General features: G+C 38.4%; 1 protein-coding gene across 3 annotated transcripts in view; it reads left to right on the top strand.

Annotated features, from left to right (window-relative positions):
- Window positions 1–14,981, top strand: part of KHDRBS2 (KH RNA binding domain containing, signal transduction associated 2) — a 597,869-nt gene that overhangs the window by 567,500 nt on the left and 15,388 nt on the right. For all 3 annotated transcript variants that reach the window (XR_004622082.1, XR_004622080.1, XR_004622081.1), the window contains 2 exons: window positions 5,214–5,247; window positions 5,789–5,958. The gene's annotated coding sequence lies outside the window, so the exon portion shown is untranslated. The remainder of the gene's footprint in view (window positions 1–5,213; window positions 5,248–5,788; window positions 5,959–14,981) is intronic.

Raw genomic sequence — 14,981 nt, 5'->3', positions numbered from 1 at the left:
TGTCGTGTGCCTCATGCCTTATGTTAATGGCAATGACTAATGGTTGTCATTATCTTCATTCAATCCCATAAAAAACTTCCTCAGGAGAGACTGATCATTGCTAGAATCCTGCTTAAAGTTAAACTGTTTTTCTAAAACAGAATATAAAAAGCACTTAAGTACAAGAGGTTGGATGGCTAATTTATTTTGTTTTGAGTATGTGTGACAACTGCTACTGTTGTTAAATTTGCCATGAACTGAATTGATACACCATATGGGAATGCCTCAGAGATGCCTATATGTGTGATTGCATTATGCTTTCAATTGTTCTGCTCATCTGGGACTATAGGTGAAGATGTATGATAGAGAAACCAAAAGATGGAATCAATCTGACACTGACTGGAGGTTCAGTGTTTTGAACAATGGAGGTGAGCCCTGTCATCTATTTGATTTCATTTATGCACTCTGCTTACAAGACAGGTGCAGAACACTTCATTATGGCCACAAAAAGAAACGCTTAAATGGACGAAGCAGATCTTTGCATCTGATAGAAGCTAAGTGGGACATCCATGAATGTCAAACAAGTGAGAGACTTTTAGTTTTTTTCTACATTGTAGCAGCACTGCAATAATGTGCTGATTCTCATATGTGCACGATTTTCATATACCTTGCATCTTCAGTACTTGAGGCTATGAATTTCTGTATTACAGAATAAAATCAAAACAAAAATCAACTAATAAGGAAATATATTTTGTTGAGGGATTGTGATGATATTCACACAATTTTTTTTTTAAATGCGGATGGGGGACGGAAAGTTCCTGAGGAGAGGAAAGGTCATCCACCATACATGATACATCTTTATGGAGCTTGTGTCTAAAGAGTTACCTTAGTCATCCTTCTCGACATCATCTTTTTGTCTTAGAGGGAAAGTTCAGTGTTGCCGGCAAGGACAATATATAGTGGGTATCCAGTAAATGTTTGTAGAATGAAATGGGTGGCATGGAGCAGAGTGGGACAGAACATGATAGACTAGGGACATGATTATTTGTTCCCTCCTAAAATTCTACTTTGTTCTTAAACAAAAGAAGAAATAAATGTATGTATGGATGGATGGGCAGTGAAATAGATGCTTCAAAATAGAAGTTTGTTTCCTTCTTCGTACACACTTTTATTAAAAAATAATTCGTGGGGCCCCTGGCTGACTCCGTTGGGCCCCATGTTCGGTGTAGAGATTACTGACATAAATAGATAAACGATATAAAATAAAAAATAATTTGTTTCAAGAGTATAAATTACAGTGTATATATTTGTTTTAATGAGACATGAAATTACATACGAGATTTCAAAAAGTTTCTCTTGTAAGTAATTAAAATAGTTTTTTTAAATTAAAGTGCACTTTCCAGGACCAAGTCAGAGATACTTAGGAAATCTTCAGCTGAGTTACAAACACTGTAGAAACATCATGCCCGCTGTTTTGTCTCAGAGGAGCTTGGGAGAAGGCAGCAGCATTATTTTGTGCCCATCTTGAATCTGACCTATACATACCATCTTTCCAAAGAGTTCCATGTAAATTCTTCTGCACAATCTAACACTCCCTTAGGAATTTGTTTTTAGCTAGAAAATACATTGTATTTCCCTGACGGCTAATGATTTTGAACATTTTTTCATGCGTCTGTTAGCCATTTGTGTGTCTTCATTGGAAAAGTGTTCATATCTTCTGCCCATTTTTTGATTTGATTATTTGTTTCTCATATATTGAGTTTGAGAAGTTCTTTATAGATCTTGGATACCAGTCTTTTATCTGTAGTGTCATTTGCAAGTATCTTCTCCCATTCCGTGGGCTGCCTCTTAGTTTTTTTTGACTGTTTCCTTGCCTGTGAAGAAGCTTTTTATCTTGATGAAGTCCCACCCTATGATCCAGCAATTGCACTACTGGGTATTTACCCCAAAGATACAGACATAGTGAAGAGAAGGGCCATATGCACCCCAATGTTCATAGCAGCATTGTCCACAATAGCTAAATTGTGGAAAGAGCCGATGCCCTTCAATAGATGAATGGATTAAGAAGATGTGGTCCATATATACAATGGAATATTAATCAGCCATCAGAAAGAACGATTACCCAGCATTTGCAGCAACATGGACGGGACTGAGGAGATTATGCTAAGTGAAATAAGTCAAGGAGAGAAAGACAATTATCATATGGTTTCACTCATTTATGGAACATAAGAAACGGTAGGAGAAGGAAGGGAAGAACGAAGTGGGGGGTAAACAGAAGGGGGAATGAACCACAAGAGACTATGGACTCTGGGAAACAAACTGAGGGCTTTGTGGGGAAGAAGAGGGGCNTCTCATATGTGCACGATTTTCATATACCTTGCATCTTCAGTACTTGAGGCTATGAATTTCTGTATTACAGAATAAAATCAAAACAAAAATCAACTAATAAGGAAATATATTTTGTTGAGGGATTGTGATGATATTCACACAATTTTTTTTTTAAATGCGGATGGGGGACGGAAAGTTCCTGAGGAGAGGAAAGGTCATCCACCATACATGATACATCTTTATGGAGCTTGTGTCTAAAGAGTTACCTTAGTCATCCTTCTCGACATCATCTTTTTGTCTTAGAGGGAAAGTTCAGTGTTGCCGGCAAGGACAATATATAGTGGGTATCCAGTAAATGTTTGTAGAATGAAATGGGTGGCATGGAGCAGAGTGGGACAGAACATGATAGACTAGGGACATGATTATTTGTTCCCTCCTAAAATTCTACTTTGTTCTTAAACAAAAGAAGAAATAAATGTATGTATGGATGGATGGGCAGTGAAATAGATGCTTCAAAATAGAAGTTTGTTTCCTTCTTCGTACACACTTTTATTAAAAAATAATTCGTGGGGCCCCTGGCTGACTCCGTTGGGCCCCATGTTCGGTGTAGAGATTACTGACATAAATAGATAAACGATATAAAATAAAAAATAATTTGTTTCAAGAGTATAAATTACAGTGTATATATTTGTTTTAATGAGACATGAAATTACATACGAGATTTCAAAAAGTTTCTCTTGTAAGTAATTAAAATAGTTTTTTTAAATTAAAGTGCACTTTCCAGGACCAAGTCAGAGATACTTAGGAAATCTTCAGCTGAGTTACAAACACTGTAGAAACATCATGCCCGCTGTTTTGTCTCAGAGGAGCTTGGGAGAAGGCAGCAGCATTATTTTGTGCCCATCTTGAATCTGACCTATACATACCATCTTTCCAAAGAGTTCCATGTAAATTCTTCTGCACAATCTAACACTCCCTTAGGAATTTGTTTTTAGCTAGAAAATACATTGTATTTCCCTGACGGCTAATGATTTTGAACATTTTTTCATGCGTCTGTTAGCCATTTGTGTGTCTTCATTGGAAAAGTGTTCATATCTTCTGCCCATTTTTTGATTTGATTATTTGTTTCTCATATATTGAGTTTGAGAAGTTCTTTATAGATCTTGGATACCAGTCTTTTATCTGTAGTGTCATTTGCAAATATCTTCTCCCATTCCGTGGGCTGCCTCTTAGTTTTTTTTGACTGTTTCCTTGCCTGTGAAGAAGCTTTTTATCTTGATGAAGTCCCACCCTATGATCCAGCAATTGCACTACTGGGTATTTACCCCAAAGATACAGACATAGTGAAGAGAAGGGCCATATGCACCCCAATGTTCATAGCAGCATTGTCCACAATAGCTAAATTGTGGAAAGAGCCGATGCCCTTCAATAGATGAATGGATTAAGAAGATGTGGTCCATATATACAATGGAATATTAATCAGCCATCAGAAAGAACGATTACCCAGCATTTGCAGCAACATGGACGGGACTGAGGAGATTATGCTAAGTGAAATAAGTCAAGGAGAGAAAGACAATTATCATATGGTTTCACTCATTTATGGAACATAAGAAACGGTAGGAGAAGGAAGGGAAGAACGAAGTGGGGGGTAAACAGAAGGGGGAATGAACCACAAGAGACTATGGACTCTGGGAAACAAACTGAGGGCTTTGTGGGGAAGAAGAGGGGCTTGGGATAGGCCGGTGATGGGTATTAAGGAGGGCACATATTGCATGAAGCACTGGGTGTTATATGCAAACAATGAATCATGGAACACTACATCAAAAACTAAGGATGNACAAGGAATCATGGAACACTACATCGAAACTAATGATGTATTGTATGGTGACTAACATAACATAATAAAAAATTTTTAAAAAGAAAAAAAAAGAAAATACATTGTAGATAAGGTGACCATGTATCCTGGTTTATGCCTGTTGTCCCAGTTGTCATTATTAAGAGTACTGCCTTTCACTCTCAGACATGTCCCAGTATGTATGACAAATTATAGTAACCTTATCTATAAATAATAATAAATGTTAATAATAATAAACTAACCTTTATTGGATGCTTGCTATTTGCCTGAGACTTTGAAATACTTTCATATATAATGAATTCTTCCCAGTAACCCAATGAGGGAGATATTTTATTTCCCCCATCTTACAGTTGAAGAAACAGAGACAGGGAGATTGACTAGTGTGTCCTCCTCTCATAGTGGGCAAACCTGAAACCAGACAAAGGTCTGACATAGGTCAGAAGATGGTATACTATCTTCCTATTTGCTGGTTGATATACGTGACTTGGTTTTTACTGAATACATTCAAAGATTATCAATAGTTTTAATTTGTTATTCTTATTAGCTGCTATAAGACTGTATATTTATAACGAACATACATTTTAAGATGCAAGAAAAGAGCACTGAAGTGAGCTAGGTTGTAGCTCAGGATATTACTATTACTATATTAATGATAATAACAATGATTTATTAAGTAACTAGTTTTTCTACTAAGGGCTTTCCCCGTGTTCTCGGACACTTGAAATAGCTCTGTGAGGCAGAACATTCCAATCCCACGAATGCGTACGGATTGCTTCAGCTACCAGCCCTAAATTGCTTCAGAGGTTAAAAGGAAAACTGAGGATCATTTTGTTTCAGCAGGCCTCCCCAGCTCTAACATTCTCTGACTAGATAGAGGTCTCTGGGAGTAACTGGTTATCAGGATATAAGGCATGAAATCTGGACGCTGAGGAAAAGTCTTGGGGGTGAAGAGATTTCCCTAACACCATATATATTAGCTATTGTGCATTAAATGCTTACTAAGGGCCTGCACTTTATCAACTTTTTTCTTTTGTTTTTCTCCTCACCATAGGCCAGATAAGAAGAAAATTTGGATTTGAACCAATGTAAGTTTAACTGCACTATGCTAGAATTAGCATCTTTCTCTGAAACTCTCTAGGGATTGCCCTAATTCAGGAACCTTTCTGAAAAGCAATATTAAATAAAGATGAATAAATAATATTTGCTTATAATCAGCTTTGTTCCACCACTGTGTAAAAAATATGGATAGAAAAGCAGATATGATAGTATTATATCGAGGTTGTTGAAAAGAAATTCCTTTTTCAAAAAAGAAATGTAGAAATTCTTACTAGTGCAGAGTACGTTCTATGTGTTGCAGAGAACAAAGGAAATAGAAGTCTGTGCCTGTACCCAAAAGATGCTTAAAATCCCCTTGGGGATATAAGAATATAAATGTATGAATATGGGTGATATGCTATTATAAAATGCAAATCCTATAGTGTAACTTGAACAGTGGTTCCTAACTGGGAATGCATTGTGTGTGGTGTGCTTTAAAAATACAAATGCAAGGACTTAATAAGTATTTGCATTGACTTAATAAGTTTCTGAGGTTAGAGCCTGGAAATGTGTATTTTCTAAACTCCACAGGTGATTCTGAAGTGACTACGAATAACAACCACTGATTAAAATATATGTGGAACATAGCAATATGTTAATTACGCAGCTTTAAAAAGAAGAGGTTAATCTGCGCTGGGATTTTAAAAGACAGCTTCCCAGAAGACGTGAGATTTGGATGAAAAGTCAGATATGGACAGAAGGTAGGTGAACCAGAACTTTTTTTTTTTTATTTTACTCTTTAGCTCAAAACAAAATCTTGCCTTTAAAGTGTTTTTGCCTGCATATCGGATTCCTATTGGATTAATTGGATAATAAAATTTATAATAATAAACACCTGGAAATGTTCCATTATCTTCTAAGATGAAACTCAGGTTTAAAGTCTTGCTTGAAAGCTTGTATATTATTATAGATTATATATTGATTATATATATATAGAGAGAGAGAGNTAGAAAGAGAGAGAGGAAGATATATCTACATATGGATATTTAGATAGAGATTATAGATTTTACTACTTATAATAAAGAATTTTTGTCACAATTAGTAAATGCAGTTTAGACTGCAAACTGCCAAGGACAAAATCTATATTTTATTCAAATCTGAATTCTTAAATCTTTAACATAGGTATTGGCATCTAAAATATGCCTGACTTGTATTTGTTTGTTGAATGAATGAGACATTTAGATTTATCCAGTTTATTCATTCCACCTGAAGATTCCAATGGTCTCCATTTGAAGGACCAAGCATTTGATCTATGAAAGTCTTGGTTAGTTAGTTAATTTGTTTCTTGACCCCGAACCAATAACCTGGCAAAGACTTTCAAGAATTGTTACTTTATAAGAGTAAGCTTTTAGGCTTTTTCTTTCCCAATAAAAAAATGGAAAAGGCAAAAGAGTTAAAAGCATCTTAACAGGAGGGGCATTTCCCATCCATGTCTGTGCCTAGAACAGCTGGTAAACCCCTCTTCTCAGACCAGTCTCTCCATGGAGGACAAAATCACCAAACCTGTCAATGCGAAGGAGAAAGCCTTTATAAATAAGCTTTCCCACACTTTCTGCAGATCTGCTTTTTTGTAGAACAGGCTTGTTTTGCCACTGTTTTGGTTTGGGTTGTTAACAGTTTGAAAGGCATGACTGTCAGAAAGATCACTGAGAATCTTTATGCTGCTGCATTACATCTTCCCAGCACCAAACAAGCCAAGTTTCCTTAGCATTTTGTTGTTGTTGTTGTAAAAAAAAAAAAAAAAAAAAAAAAGTCAGGAGATATTCATACTCCCCCCGTGGAATTTTATAATACTTTTGGGAACAGTTTCATAGACAAGAAAAATAATAGGAAGAAGAAAGAATAAACAGAAAACAAAACACAGACGGGAAAAGAATATGAGGACATGATGACAGAAAGCTCTGAATTTATTATTCATATATGTGCTTTGGAGAATGAAGAGGGAAGCGGAAGGCATCACATGGTATTTAGCTGTGGACATGTATTTGTAAAACATTTTTAACATGAGACAGCTGTGACAATAAAGGCAGATACTTATTTTTGGTATTAGAGAAGGGACAGGTAGGATCCAGAAGAGGGAGCTTGGGCAGAAGCAACTGTCACAGAACAGGACCCCTGTCAGCTCAGCCTCAGTGCCACTCAAGGGCAGTCCTGATTATCCATCCCCATTGTTTCTGGTTCAGCTGACATGGCTCTAGGCTAGAGGGGCTTAAACGAATGGCCACTCTTCCTTAAAGGACTATCGGATGAACTCTTGACGTGATTAGACTCTGTAACACACACATGGAATTCTCAGGTGGACCCAAACCCAAGACTTCCAGGTTGCTAACTGGAATCTTAGTAACCATACTTGCTGTAAGATAACCTAAGGAACTTTGGTTTGAAAATGGCTGGACCTCAAGGTATGTATCTACTCATCATCATATGAACAGGCACACTTTCTCCGCCTCCCCTCTCCTCTCTCCAGATGCTACAGGAGACCTCATCCCGGACAAACCTGATTATCATCAGCAAAAAACATTCCAACATAAACATGATTATAAAATTCATCATAAGTAGTGACTGAACACTGAACACATCTAAAACTGTTTAATTCATGCTGAGTTGCATAAAACATCTGAAAATAAAATGAATTTGTGTTTTAAGAATATTTCAAGAGTAGATTATCACATCCATGGCATACATGTCATTTTGAGTACAAGAGTAATTTCAATCACCCACTGGTAGAGCCATGAGCCAATGAGATCCAAATATCCACATCTCTTCTCAACTAAGCATTCAGTGATGTCACTTTGGTAGCCTGAAGTAGACCCTGGCAGGCTACTCACACCACGGAAATTGTCAAGGGCTTTGTGTTAGTCCAGTCCGTTCAGGCTGTTATTTTAAAAAATACCATGGAGCAGGTAGCTTTTAAACAACAGAAATCAACTCCTCACAGTTCCGTAGGCTGGGAGTGTGAGATCAGGGGGCCGGCGTGGTTGTGTGAGGGCTTTCCTCCTAGGTTGCAGCCTTCTCCTTCTATCCTCATGTGGCAGAAGGGCTAAGGAGCTCTGTGGAGTCTCTTTTGTAAGATCACTAATCCCATCCGTGAGGGCGCCACCTTCACAACCTAATCATCTCCTAAAGGCCCCACCCTCTAACACCATCACCTGGGCGTGAGGATTCCAGCATGAATTTGGGGGCGAGAGAGGCAGAACAAACGTTCAGACCGTAGCATGCTAAAATTAGGGCCTTTTCCCCCTCCTTTGCAGAAAGGAAGTGAGCCGGTGTACCAGCACACCACTGAGTTACATGCACATTTTAGAAGGAGAAACCCAATATAAACATATATGTCTGCAATTAAGAACACTGCTCGTTAGGTACATATTTAAAGAAGACACTGCTTGAGAAAGACAGTATTTTATTAGACTACTAGGGCTCATTTCTCTTATGATGCCAGTTAACCTCCCCATCTTAGTCCTTCTCTCCTTAAAGTAAGAATATAATAATACCTACTTCATAGAATTGTCCTGATGATTAAATTAGTTCATATACGTGATACACTTTTAAGGTGCAGGGTGGGTGCTCGATAAGGATTTTCTATTACTCTCAGCAGGAGCTGAAAGTATATGGTATTTTATAGTCTTCTCCTAAAAGACTGCCTGTTTTCAGTGTTATTGTCCTTGTTGAGCTTTTATATCTTTTAGAAGCCCATACCTAACTTCCACAAGTTCTGTGAAGATCTGTTAAATGAAAGCATATCAAATCATTTTGAAATGCATAAAGTACTGTGTAAATGAAAGGTGGAATACTTATGTTAAAGGCATCATCTTGAATTTTGTTTATACTGCATCTTTGAAATGAGCATCAGATTTTTCTCTCGGCAGTTACTGCTCCTACAGAAACAAACACAGATGGTGCCCAAACCTCCTACCGAATAGTTCTAGGCAATGGCATTCATCAAAATACCGCAGGTCACTAAATGTGCAAAGACTCAAAACAAACCCCACATCTCAGTGTCAGGCCAGCATGGTAATTTAGGCAAATAAGCCTTTGTTTGATAATTCAGGGATCTTCTGATTTGTAGAATGTACTAGCACAACAAACAGAAAATCTTACATGTAGGCTAAGCTTTACAAAATAGGACATTAAAATGCAATTTCTTTTAGAGGAAAAAAAATCAGTTTTCTTTACTGATGAGAGTTTCTAGCCAAATTAGAACTAATTTTGGGGGTGTGCACACAGATGTTCTGATTTTACGTTGACCTTCTAGCCAAGCAAAGCAGACAAAGAGAGGAAACATGTTTTGAAGATATGTTTCCTTCTACTCAAACCTTCTAAGAACCCAGTCTTTGGAGTGCAGCCTTCCTTTCGTCAGCAAGGTAGTCCTGGGATTTCTATAACGTAACTCTCTTAATATGGGGTCTTGGGCTTGTTGGCCCTTGGATCCATCCCTTGCCCTCGCTCTGGCTCACTGGGGACAGGAAATTCTGACCCCTGAGGCTTCCTTTCTGAGAGAACAGTCTCGGGGGAACTGTCGCTGGCTTCTGCCCGTGGAACTTGGGAGTGGGGACATTGGGAGGAGACAGGAGATTGGGAAGAAGGAAGCAATCAGGACACTTCTCTCAACATTGTTTGCCTCCTGCACCTTCTCAGGCAGCAGCTTGGTCTCTTCCGTGCCCACCTCCTGCCACTGAGGCCTGCTATGTTCCTGATAGCCCATGGCTCCTGTGTTACGGTACCCACTCTTCATCCTGCGTCCCTCCAGCTAGGGAGGGCTGTGGCTAGCTCCTGTCCCTAAATCTCCCGACTGCCTCACTTTTCTCTGGTTGGCTTTTTCTGTCTCTCTCATCACCTGTTTTATGCTTTAATCAATTCCCTACATCTGAATCCTCCATTTGACAAATATTTGAAGTGAATCCCATTTTATTTGACTGGACCCTGACTGACCCAAGATCTAACACAGGCCACCTGCTCCACTGAATTCTTAGGCAAGTACCACTGCACTCTCCATGGAGACCTCAGAGGTTCTTCTGCAGCGTGAACTGCAATCACTGTACCCTTGGCAGCCCTTCTCCTTTCACTGAAGGATGACTCTACTTTGAGCCTGCACCGGGCCAAGTCCTGAGCTAGAGGCAGAGAAAAAGTGTTTTTCTTTGTTTCTGCTAACTTTGGTGTCACGAGACTCCATTACACTGGCCAGCTTAGTCTGACCCCTTCTTCAGGACACACCCTTCAAATTCACCACTAGGTGCTGATTCTCACAAATGTTAATACCCTTCCCAGAAAGTCACAAAGGATGCCAGAATCCCCAGATTATTTCCATATATATGAAGGACACGATCGGAGTGCAAGCAGTGAGCTGTTACCATTTTAAAATTCTATCCCTCCTTTCTTTCCATGAAAGGAAGTTTGGGCCCCAAAACAATTCCATATCTTCAAGTGGTTTTAGGGAGTTTAAATTAGTTCTCTGAATATCATCTCAATCCGAAAGTATCAAACTAGGGTTGTACATCCATGCATTTTTAAAACTTAGTTTGGACTCTGACACTGAAACATACCTTCAAGCCAAGTTTCTAAAAATAGTACCTTATAAAGGTTTTTCACATTTTGCCCCTTCCTGCTGCTCCCTCTTCCTGAAATGACCCTCTTTTCCTTCTATTTTCTTTTGTTGTGCTATTAATTCTCAGTCAAGGAACCATTTCCAGGAGTGTTCTCTAAACTTTCCTACTCATCGTCGGGTGACGCTGCTTGTCCCATTTGTGTCCCCATACTGCATTCTATGAAATACATGCATGTTTCTCTCTGTCTTGAATTGACCTATAAGCTCCAACATGACAGAACTATGTTTACTTTTTGTAGCCCTGCTGCTCCCTAATTTCCTTGGCACTGAGGGAGTATTCAAAAAATATTTGTTAAACTGTTGCTGAAAACTCTGAAAGGTCCAAGATCTCTCATGCTGGATGAAAATTAATTTTCGAATCATGGAATGAAGGGTCTGTTTGGTTTTGTACTAGGGATATTTTACTAACAAACACATAAGAGACACTGGTTATTTCACGAAATGCCTAGTGCTTGTGCCCCACGTACAGAAAATGCTAGGTTTTATTAAGCAACATTGATAAATAGGGAAATAGGCCCACAAGGGGAACAGTAGCACTGTAACAAGTTTAGAACAAAGCTTCTCAAATCTCTGCCTTGCTTATCGTCTCCTTCCATAGAAGTTGCATCTTCTGTGTTTGGCTTCCTAAATTTAAGCCCTTATTTTCAGTGTCCATCTAAATATATTCCCACTGCCATCACCATCAATTAAGTAAATGCCATGGCTCTAACTCATTTCCTTTGAAAAGGATGAGCTCAACCATGCTCTGTTCATCCCATTTACAATGACTCTCCTTACACATTTTGGTCCATTGCCTCCGGTGTCATTCCTCATGCATCTGTTTATTCTACCCAATTAGACTCAGATCTTGGCGGTCAGAGGTACTTCTTTTCTCTCTCCTCACAGCATGGTCAGAACATAGGCTTGGGAATTAAATGTCTTCTACATGTCACCAATATCTGTGCTAATCTTTTTAGTTCTTTGTCAAATGACCATGTTGGTGTGTTCACTCTGTGGTTACAGCCATGTGCATTTGGTCATCCACACAGAACACAGCTCTGAGCTTTTCCATTATTCCAGATCAGAGAGTCTGTGGACAAGGCTGGACAGCACAGGGACTTCAAGACCCCCTCTGCCACTTTCCCTAAAGCCAGGAGTATCCTTAAGCTCCTTCCCGCCAGGGACTCACTGTGTTCCCACCATTGATAATTGGTTCTCTGTCACTGAACTTGTTCATTTCTGTCACAGCACTTAGGATAATTTATAACTATATACATATGTAAAGTATATGTAGAATAAGCACATAAAGTAAACAAACAAGTTAAATGTACATAAATATGTAAAATATATAGTAGATATAAAGTATATTCATGTATAAAAGCAATATATACCAAAAAAACCCACGTGTGAGTGTACATATATGTGTGTTTTTATGTTTTCATTTTCTCTTTCCCTCCACAGATTTTCTTCACCATGACTTGCTTCACCACTTAACAACCCAAGCCTAACACAGAGCCTGGCACATAGTACATACTCAGAAATATTTGTTGAATAAATAACCCATGAATGAATGAAGCTATGAGAGCAGAGAATTCTTTCCAAGCTTCATCACATCAGATCTTAGGTTGTAGTGACCAAAAAGTGAAATGAGGACAGAAACAGAAGCACAGAAAAGTGAAGGAGTCAATGTTCTTCTCTCTACTCCAAAATTTCATAGACTTACAAGGTCTCCTCCCAGAAAGAGGCTCCCAGACTTCTCAGTTTGTTTTTATCTGGAGGGAGGAAAGAAGAAGACAAGAAAGTCTTCTATTCACTGTTGTTGGTGCCACCCACTAATAAAAACTACAAACATTTTGGCAAAAAGTTAACAATTTCCAAATAGTGTAGCAAAAAAAAAAAAAAAAAGAATTGGACATTCCTACATTTACTGTTCCGAACTTCTGTTTCTTCTCTATGAGCACAATCCTGCTATCTTTAGGGTATATCCGTAGCAGGTGCACCCACTAAAAAGAAAGAGCAGGGCAGCATTACAGCAGTGAGCAGCAGAGTATGAAAGCTGACAACAAAGACAGTGAGTCAGACCGCCTGATTTCAAGTCCCGGCTCCACTGTTTCCAAACAGTGAGATCACAGGCAAGTAGGCAACCTTGCCTTGTTTGTTTCCTCATCTGTAAAATGGAGATTATACTAATACCTAACTCACAGGGCTTCTTACTAGATTCAAGAAATTAGAATATGTAAAGCCCTTAGAATAATGCCTGGCACATAGTAAACACTCAGTAAATGCTCACGAATCATATTCTTATTCTTTGTATTACTATTTTTGTGACCAATTCCAAATTAAGGCAGGTGTACTTCTATTACAGAATGGATAAATTCCCACTAAGACGGAGCGAGGGAAAAAAGAGAGAATATACATATAAGTAACAGGAAGGTATAAAAGGGAGTATAGCCATAGATAACATTCAAAATGTAAAATGGCATGGTAGAAAGTCAGAATTCTAAGATTTTGTTATGTCCTCAAGCAGTTTTTCTTTCATTCTTACTTCTAGTGGAAATATTCCTTCGTATACCTTTTACATACCAAATAATGAAGATTACTTGTATTTTACCTTTCTCAGTCTAAACATTTAGAGAAGAGCTGATCACCATGTACTTTTTAATAACCCCCAGCCAAAGCAACACAAACAAAACAAACACCCCAGCCTTGCTAAGGAATCACAAGTGATTTACTTCAATGATTTCAAACTTGTTCATTTAAAGTCTGCTTATACTCCCCATAGTTGTTTGAATTCCTTTACCTCATCAAGAAAGGCATTAAATTTTCCATGTTAACCATGTAACATTAACAGTAACATCTTTAGTTCTTAAAAAAAAAAGAAGAAAAAATCTTTCTTCACTTGACTGCACCTTTCCCTGCTTATTTGTTCTTTATGAAAGTACGAAGTGTATTTCATTTAACAAATATTTATTTAGTTTCTATTATGTGCCAGGCACTATATTAGAAACTAGATTTTTTTTAAAAAAAGCAAAAAACAAAGAAGGAGTGAACAAGACAAAGTCTGTGTGTTCGTGAAGCCTAGAGTCTGCTGGGTGATAGACATTAGGGAAGACTCAATGTGATGAGCACTGAGTATTATATAAGACTGATGAATCACTGACCTCTACCTCTGAAGCCAGTAATACATGTTAATTCGTTGAATTTAAATTTTAAAAACGGAAAAAAAGAGCCTAGAGTCTAGAGAAGGTTTGAAGCAATAAACAAAACATGTACTATCTCAATTATAAATTGAGATAACTGTAGCCCCAGAAATAAGCAGAGAGCTTGAGATAGAAGAGTGTGGTTGGGTGGAGGGGACGGTGACAGCTATGTTAAGCCAATTATGGAAGGCTTACCTGAGGAAGTGACATTTAAGCAACACAGAAAGGAAGAAATGGAAAGAGCCATTCAAATTGCTGGGAGAGGAGCACATTTCACACAGAGAGAACAGTAGTCCAGAGGTCATGGTGTGAAAACGAACATGCACAAGTCACTGGGTCTGTAAGTGGACACTGGCGAGCAGTGGGAGGGAATGGTGTGAGAAGAGCTAAGAAGGTGAGATCACACAGGGTTTTGAGATTGGGATGTTCTCTGTGCTAACCGGACACTGTTAGAAGGTACAGAAACAAGGAGCTAGCGTAAACAGGATCTATGTTTCAAAAGATAATCCTGGTTGCTGTATGGAGAATTCGTGGAAAGGGGACATCAGTAAAATAAGAAGACAACCTAACAGAATATTAGTGTAATCCAAGCAAGAGAGATTTCCAGCTTAGACTGGAGAGTTGGCAATGGAGATGTAGAGAACTAAATATGAGAGATGCTTAGGAGGTAGAAATGACAAAATTTGATTAACTCGACTGGAAACAGAGGGACCATGTATGACTCTTAACTTTCTGCTTCAAATCTGGATGATAGCTCCATTTACTGAGAAGGAAAAACTGCAGAAGTACCAGGAGTTCTGTCTTGATCGGGTCCATTTCATGATACTTATGTGACACCCCAATGTAGATGTTAAATAAGCATTTGATTATATTGATGCGAAGCTGTTATATAAACGAGCCAAAGATGGCCCCGAGGTCATTTCTTTCTTTACCGCAGGCTGAG

Source organism: Ailuropoda melanoleuca, chromosome 19 (genome assembly GCF_002007445.2).
Source record: "Ailuropoda melanoleuca isolate Jingjing chromosome 19, ASM200744v2, whole genome shotgun sequence".
Taxonomy (NCBI): domain Eukaryota; kingdom Metazoa; phylum Chordata; class Mammalia; order Carnivora; family Ursidae; genus Ailuropoda; species Ailuropoda melanoleuca.
Note: the sequence above shows the minus strand (reverse complement) of the source record. Positions and strands in the feature narration are given on the sequence as shown.